Genomic DNA, 8,485 nt, shown 5'->3' on the forward strand with positions numbered 1-8,485 from the left:
TAGGCCACTTTTGAGGTCTCCCTGAGAACTCAGCCACTTCCTTGCCTCCATGTCTCTGTCAGTGCCAAACTAAACTATTTTAGAGTGAACAATTCACTGGTATTTATTATGTTCATAATGCTTTACAACCAGAATTTCTATTCAAGTTTTAAAAATTCCCATCATGAAGCTTTTACCCACTGAGCAGTTTCTCTCTAGTCACACTTCTCTCCAGACTTCAGTAGCCACCAATTTATCTTCCATCTCTATGGATTTATTCTGGATATTGCAAAAAATGAAATCATATAATAACCTTTTATGTCTGGATTTTTTCACATAGCATGCATCACTATGACATTCCTTTTGCATGACTGAATACTATATTGTAGAGATATTGAGGTAGGATACAAAACATAAAGACAGACAAAAAGGCAGGGAAAACTCTAGTTTTACAGTTCTACTTTTAAGAAAAACCGCAACTTTTGGACACAAGTGTAACTCAAACCTTTTTCTCCTTGCAGGAAAATCAATCCAAAAAATTCCTATGGGTCTTAAAGACACTATATAAGTCTATAAATTGGGCTCTGGTCCATGATTTTTATTTGTAAATTGCCCTTCCTCCTAAAGATGTTCTTCTTCAAGGAAGTAGCAACAAATCTCAACTTCAAACACATGTCAATGGCGTACATGGCCTGCTGTACACATGACCTGACTGACTGTGGGAATGCATATCCTAGATCACACATCCTGAAGACTCCTAAGACCACATAAATAAACTCAGCTTCAGGCCATACTGCACCTCTCTCAAGGTCTGCTGTCTCTTCTCTCTGAGTGTATAGCTTTAAAATTCCGCCTAATTAATCTCTTTATGCCTCTCACTGACATGTCTTAAAAATTCTTTTTCTGTGACAAAAGGCAGAGACCCTACAGTCTATACTGTGGGTAGGGTGAACTGAAGTACCCATTGCTTTTTTGAAGAACCTCCTCAGACCTGTTCAGTGACAGATGTGCTGCATTTTGTTCTTCCATTCCTGTGGTGATGGACAGTTGGTGTGTTTCTGCCTCTGGCTATTGTTAATAGTCAGTTTGAACACGAGTGTGCTGTCCTGGTAACATCTTAAAGATGAATTTAAATGTCTCTGTGTGCCTTCTGCTTGAATGTCACAGCATGCCAGACTTTCTGAAATATATGTAAGAAGTCAGTTACTGGTGAGCCATGGGCATTCATAGGCAGCAGAAGCTAGACTGGATAGCCCTAATCCAGGGAAGTAGCTCCAACTTGGCTCCAATGGCCTGGAGCCAGTGGGGTCTAGTGGCGAGCTTCCCAGGGTGGACTCCAAAGACAGACTAGTGTTTAAGTGATGGCTGTTGCTTCTGGGCTGTGTAGGAGCTGAGTGAGCAGCTGAGGTCTCTGAACCTTAGCTTCCTCATTGCTCTAAAGGTGCTGTGCTTACTGGCTGCGTTCTCCACAGAGCTGTGAAAGAGCAAAAGAGCTGTTGCCTGTGGGAGTGCTTCTTAGTCAACAGATCACACTTTTGTGTTATGGCTATCATTTCATTAGACATGCAAAGTAACACTTCTGAATCACCGTCAGTAGACTCGTTAGTCACTTTTTGTCGCATTCTTTGCAAGAGTTAGAAAGTGGAGATCTACTCTCTCACCTTGTACAAAAATCAATTCAAAATGGATCAAAGGCCTAAATGGAAGACCTGAAAACTTTGAAACTGCTGGAAGAAAACATAGGGGAAACATTTCAAGACAGAGACAATGAATTCCTGAATAGGATTCTATAGCTCGGGAAATAACAAGAGTCCACAAATGGGACAACATTAATTAAACAGTTTCTGCACAACAAAGGAAACAAGAATGAAGAGGCAGCCTAAAGAATAGGAGAAAATCTTTGCCAGCTACTCTTCCAATAGAGGATTAATATCCAGAATATATGAAGAACTTAAAAACAAAAACAAAACTTCACAAATTAACCTAGTGAATAAATGGGAAAGTAAACTGAACAGACACTTCTCAAAGGAAGTGCAAATGATCAATAAGGGAAATGCAAATAAAAACTACATTGCAGCTGGGCATTATGGTGCATTCCTGTTATTCCAGCACTCTGGAAGGCTGGGAGACAGGAGGATCATAAGTTTGAGCCCAGCCTGGACCACTTAGTGATTTAGTAAGAATCTGCTTCAAAATAAAAAGACTAGAAATGCAGCTCAGTTCAATCTCCAATACTGCAAACACAAACTACACTGAGAACTACTCTCGCTTCAGTCAGAGCAGCTATCATGAAGAATACAAAAAAGTAAATCCTGGTGAGGATGTAGGGGGGGAACACTTCTACACTGCTGATGCAAATGTAATGAATATAGACACTATTAAAACCAATATGAAGAGTCTCCCAAAAACCTAAAAATAGATCCAGCAACATTATCCCTTCCCTTCTCAAAACAATCAAAGTCAGCATTCTACAGGGAATACCTGTACCCTCTTGTTTATCGTGGTACAATTTACAAGATCTAAGCTATGGAGCCCGCCTAGGTGCCTGTCTTTAGTTACTTGTTACTGAGAGAAAATACCTGACACCCAAAGTTAAAGGAGGAAAAATTTATTTAGCTCAGTTTGCAGAGGTTTCAGTTTATAGTCGGCTGGCTCCAAGGTAGGGTGGCAGGCCAGAGGGGCATCACAGAGGAGAAACAGTTCATGGAGATCAGAAGGCAGCAAGGCAGTAAAGTAGTGAAGCAGCAACTACAGCAGCTCTCTTTCCTTATATCCTATCCAGGCTAGATACTCTTAGGGCAGGTAGCACTCACAGCCAGGGAGGGCCTTCCCACTAACCACACCCAGAACTATGCTAAACCCATCAGTGGACTAATTTAGTAATCACACACCCAATCCCAGGATCACACACTCTAGATCCAGCCACCTTTGAAAACCCCCACCTATGACCACATGAGGCTTTGGGGGGACATCTTGACACAAGCCATCACAATGCCCATCGATGGATGTATGGATAAAGAAAATTTGATATATATATATTGTATAACATATTATTCAACCATAGAGAAGAACAAAATTGTATCATTTGCAGGAAAATAAACCAGGCTCAGAAACACAAATATCACGTTTTCTCTTATACATAACCTAATAAAAAGAGAAAGATGACATGACTACTAGAAAAAGAAGGGCAGTGGAGAAGAGGGAAGGGAAGAACAAGGATAGGTAATGAGGGCTGGAGTAGATCGAAGTTCTGTTATACACATGTATAAATATGTCAGGTTGAAATCTATTCTATAACTAATGCAGAATACACACTAGTATGAACTAATAAAAAGAAAGTGGAGATCTACCTACCAGAAAGCTTCTGGAGAGCCCACAGAATTGAAGGGGAAATAAATAATGGGCAAAGGACAGGGGTCAGAGACAGCCTGGGGTCCAGGGCAGGGGCTGACTGCTAGGATGAGGAAGCAGTGGTCATTTTTTCTCTCTGCCCCATTCCTCTCAAGATTCAAAATCCTTGATTTTTTTTTTGGTACCAGGGATTGAACTCCGGTCCTTGTGCTTGTGAGTCAGGCGGTGGAATCACTGAGCTAAATCCCCGGCCCCAAAATCCTTGATTTTTGATTCCCATCTGATTGATGGGCCACCTTGACCACGAGAGGACAAGAATCCTTGATGGACAATTCTGCCAGGCTGCACACTGGAGGAAAAGGCAATTCCTCAAATTGCAACCAGGGAGCTGCTAACAGAAGGAAGGGCAAGCGGATACTGGAGCCAGGGAGGGGGGCAGATCCTTAAACTGTCCCCTGGAGTTGTGCTCTCTGAAGCCCTTCCGCAGAAGCAAGCATAGGCTGGTGGTGTGTGTTGAGCCTTAGGCCTTGAGACTCCCCTCAGGGCAGAACACAAGCTGGAGGAATTGAGGCTTTAGTGCCAAGTTTGAAGGCTGGCACCTGCTCTCCCTTGCAAGATGCTGCCTTTCTGCACTATGCACGTGGCCGGATAGCTCAGGCCTGAAATGTCTGCATCAAACTGTATCTAGCAACTAAAAATATCCAGGTTCCAGGGAATCAGCAGAGAGAGCTTCTCCAAAGCCAGCCAACATCTGCAATGCATGTAGGAAATTATTCATCACACCCTGTGTAGGAGCTGTCTCTACATTTTAAAAATAAGTAAATGCGAACCAAAGTCCACCCGGCCCTCCTTTCTTTAACTCTTCATTGCGGAAATAGTTGGTAACCCCTACTGTTCATGCCCCCCAGTAGAGTCTGCCCTGCTCCCTGGAAAAACAGGAATTTCTTATCAGATCAACAGGAAATTCTATTTTTACTTGATGTTCAAATTAAAAATATCGCATGGAGAGAGAGGCTCTCCTATATTCAAACCATGCACTAAATTTATCCCACAGGGAGGAGCTCTGTTCTCAAACTGTTACTCCCAGAGTTCTCCTCTCTGAGGCTGGCCCCAGATTGCAGCACAGTCAAAGAGCCCCAGACATCCCATAAGCAGCAGTGTGGCTGTGAAGATCACTATGGAAACTCTAGGTAGGGAACTGATGCTCCATACAGGGCATAGTCGGGCTTAGAAAGTTGCTCCAGAGTTATCCATTAAGAAGCTGAAGCAACTCAAGCTAGCAGCACTGCAATGCTCAATACAGACCTTGGCCCAAAGTGACCCTCAAACTAGGCGGTCTCTTTTTCTAAAGCTAGCAGGAGAAGTGAGGCCAAAGTTTATGGAGGTCTGATTGTGTGCTGCCTCTCACTAACATGGGCCAGGCCATTGTGTCTTTCCAGAAGCCACCAATGGAAAGTATCTTCCAACATCTCCCCCAGTTTACAGGGAGGAGGACAGAGGTTGAGGGAGAGGTTGGGACACAAGTGACCCTGATTCTAGAGTTCGTTAGTTTTCCTCTTGAGCATCAAGATTTTGTTTAGCCTCTGGTTACAAGTCAGAAGCAAGCTAATGTGTCCAGTGGTTGTCAGTGTTGACCCTACCAGCTGGATGACTGACGGCTTTCCATGAATCCTTTCTCCTGGGAAGAGCATCTGTGTGTTCAAGAGGGCAGCTGCTTTTGCTGGACTTTAGCTTTAGCATACATAACTATCTCACGAGAGAGCAATAAAAATCTCCTTGATACCTAGCTTGCTTGATCTTGTAACCCTGCTAATATACCCTTAGCCTTTGTCTGGGATTTCTATAATCCAATACCTTATTTGCTGAGTGTTTTTTGGTTTGTTTTAGTGGTGCAAATACAAGACTATTGCAGGACACCTGGGATTTAACCTGGCCTCTGAAGCTGGGATCTTTATGAAATTCACTTATCTCGGGGATTCAGTTTCCTCATCTGTACTAAGTGGCTATGTCCTCACAGAGTAGGCAGAGGGGCCAAAGAGCAATCTGGGCCCTCTTTTCCCAGAGCAGTAATCCCATTCACGAGGACTCCACTCTCAGGACTGAATCACCCCCAAGAGACCTTACCTTCTAATACTGTCAAATTGGGAGTTAGGGTTTAACAAATGAATATTGCAGGGAAATGAACATTCAGTTCAGAACAGTGTCTATCTCTGAATGTGTCCTTTGGTTGCTCTTATGGTTTAGATCAAGAATGACCTCCAAAACTCTCATGTGCTCGGGGCCAGGGCTTTTGGAAAGCGATTTGATCACGGGGCACTACAACTGACTTGCTGTTAGGAGCCGGGGCTGGATGGTCAGTCACTGGGGGCGTGACCTGGAAGGGTGGATCTCCCTTCCTTGTTCCTTGTTTCTCTCTCTGTGTCCTGGCCACCATGGCACGAGCATCTTTTCCTCCAATGTTTCCTCTGCCTTGGGGTCATCCGACCATGGACTATATATGAGCCCAAATAAACCTGTGCTCATTTAAGTTGCGAGTGTCAGGTATTGTGCCCCAGCAACAAGAAAAGTGTCCTCTCTGTCACCAGTGTAAGGAAGTGTGCATACACACTCTGAGGTCCTTCCTGTCATAGGGTTGAGCACCACTTAATGGAAGCTGGGCATTTGGCAAATGCTTACCTTTTGGTACTGTGTCCATGATGGTGAGATGGTCAGCCAGATTTTAAAACGCTCATTAATTCTTCACTTCCTCAGAATTGGATCAGTTTAAGGAAAGGAGATCAAAAAATAAAGAAGGAATTACAGTGGAGTATGTCCTGGATAGAAAGCTGGTAACAAGTTAAGAGGCTGGCAGCTCTTAGCACACTCAGGAATTGGGGCATGATGCAAAAAGCAAGCTCACACCTCTCATTGTAAGGGTACACTTTATTGACAAAGGCAAGGTACTTGTGGAATCAAAGAAGGACTTTGAACATTACTTTAATAGGTAACAGTTAACGCTAGGGCCAGGATGGATGAGAGGCAAACAGAAACTCAGATGTCTGTGAGCGACAGAAAAGGAACTTGGAGGGATGAGAGTTAGTTCAAGAGTGGTCAGTGTGTTTAGTCTGGGCTTTGCCTCACCTTGAGAAAGTGATGTTGGTTATTCACATGGAAAGATGAGAAGCCTTTGAGACTGCTGGTGGACTTCACCATGTTGTGAGTTTCTGCTCTGGGCATGATGAATACTATGGAAACGGTAATGCATGGAGAAGGGTACATAGCAAGACTCAGCCTTGAAAGGACTTTTGTCTCACAACCTCATTTTAGGAGTGAGAAACTGAGGCTGAGAGCAGGAATGACTTACATAGGCTCACAAAGTTAAGTAGTAGAAAGCAAGGGTAAAGATCCCAGTCTCTTGTTCTCTCTACAATTCTACAGGGTGGTATCATGGAAGAACTATTAAACTGGATGTAGGAGTCCTTGGCTGTAGACTTGGACAAGTTTCTAACCACTGACCTCGGGTAAGTCATGTTACCACCACCTAGCTTCAGTTTCTCCATATGTAAAAACAAGGGATGGGACTAGATAGTCTCTTAATTCCCACGTTACCATAGGCAGAATAAATTAGATTTTTTGTGGTGATAACCTCTGAATCTCAGTGGGTTAAGAAAGAAAGGTGTGTTTCTCACCTACACAATGTGATCACAGCATATTAGCAGGAACTTGATTCAGCTGAAGGAGGCTCCACTTTGGCACACTTCATGCGGAAGAAAATGTAGCAGTTACACCGGCTGCTAACCAAAAATGACGCAGGTTACTTTCACTTACTTTTTTTTTTTTTTTTTGGCCAAAGCAAGTCACAAGGTCATGTACCATGTGCCCCAAATGAGAGAAGAATGGCAATGTTAGACAATAGTCATACTGTAGCCGGGAAGGCAAAATGGAACTTTAAAAGTTAGGATTATTTTCCTTAGTGACGAATGGTTTCTCCAACTTTCTTCGGGCCTGGGGTGTAAACCATCACTCTCTTCCATCCAGATGCATGAGTAGAATACACAGATGCTGGTACCAGATCTTTGGGGTTTAGTTTTGTCTCCATAGGGAAAGGAGGAAGACAATAAAGGGATAAAGCAATCCTGGAGTTCTATTGTCTCATTGTATTTCCTCCCCTCTGTTCTTTCTTATGAAAGATCCTTGTACACCTGGGCACGGTAAGATGGAGATTTGCGGCAACCTGTGGCCCCTTCATCTCCTCAACTCTGGCGTTGAATAAACCCTTTTTCCTTCATCCTGCCTCCTGCGTTTTTAGAGGGAAAGCAAGGAGAGTAAAGGACCTGAGGGACCAATAATATAACCACTCTCACAGTGCCTACAGTGTGACAGAGACAGTGCAGAGAGCTGAATGGGTCGGGTGGGGTGGGGGTGGGAATGCTGTCCTGAGTGGACTTCATGGGAAGGCTTCATGAGAGGCCACCTTCTGGGAGGCAGAGATTAGAAAGCACCAAATCTGGAAGGTATGGCAGGGGCATATGCAGGCAGTGGCCAAGGTCAAGATGTGCTTTCTTAATGGCGACCACCTGGCTGGGTGTTCAGGGGAGGACTAACAAGACAGAAACCTGAAACCAGATGGAGCAGGGTCTTAAAAGGTAATCACTACCAGAGCCTTGGAGGGATGTGTGCCTCACGTGCTAGGGCTTGAAATTTCTTCGAGTTTCTGAGCTTATCAAGCAGTGTGTGGATGATTCTAGCAGCTCTGGAGAAGAGGTGATAAGAACACAAAGGAGGTAAGAGGTCATTGCTGTCCTTTGGGCTGCAGGAAATAAGGCTCCAAGGCCTCATTCTAGTGTGGGAACAGCAGTGGAAATAGGACAAGTGGGAGGGAGAGTTCATGTGAAAGAAGATAGCATAGGTCTTGGCATGTTAGACAAGTGGGTTCAATTCGGTAATAGTGGGTGGTGTACAAGGAGGAAGAGGGAGGAATGAAGATAAGCAGGAAGAGTTGAGTTCCAGTGACTGGAAGGAAAGGGCTGCTGTCTACACAGAGCAGGAGGTTTGGGGAGAGGGAGGCAGTAGAAGAGGGAGAAGGAGTGCTGGCTGGTAACGCATCTGGATGTCAGATTTCACGCCAATGTCCCCTAGACCCTTGGGGAGGCTATGAGAAGAGTTGTCCAGCCTG

At 44.1% G+C, this 8,485-nt stretch overlaps 1 long non-coding RNA gene across 1 annotated transcript; it reads left to right on the forward strand.

The window, feature by feature from the left end:
- The first annotated feature begins 4,432 nt into the window (after nucleotides 1-4,432).
- LOC147827033 (uncharacterized) lies at nucleotides 4,433-7,586 on the forward strand. Its single transcript, XR_015453052.1, has 3 exons — nucleotides 4,433-4,520; nucleotides 6,748-6,830; nucleotides 7,500-7,586. It is a non-coding gene; the product is annotated as an uncharacterized LOC147827033 (long non-coding RNA).
- The last annotated feature ends 899 nt before the right edge of the window (nucleotides 7,587-8,485 follow it).

The sequence above is a fragment of the Heterocephalus glaber genome, unplaced genomic scaffold (genome assembly GCF_053883595.1).
Source record: "Heterocephalus glaber isolate CG9 unplaced genomic scaffold, H.glaber_assembly_v1.0 deba00001457, whole genome shotgun sequence".
NCBI lineage: Eukaryota > Metazoa > Chordata > Mammalia > Rodentia > Bathyergidae > Heterocephalus > Heterocephalus glaber.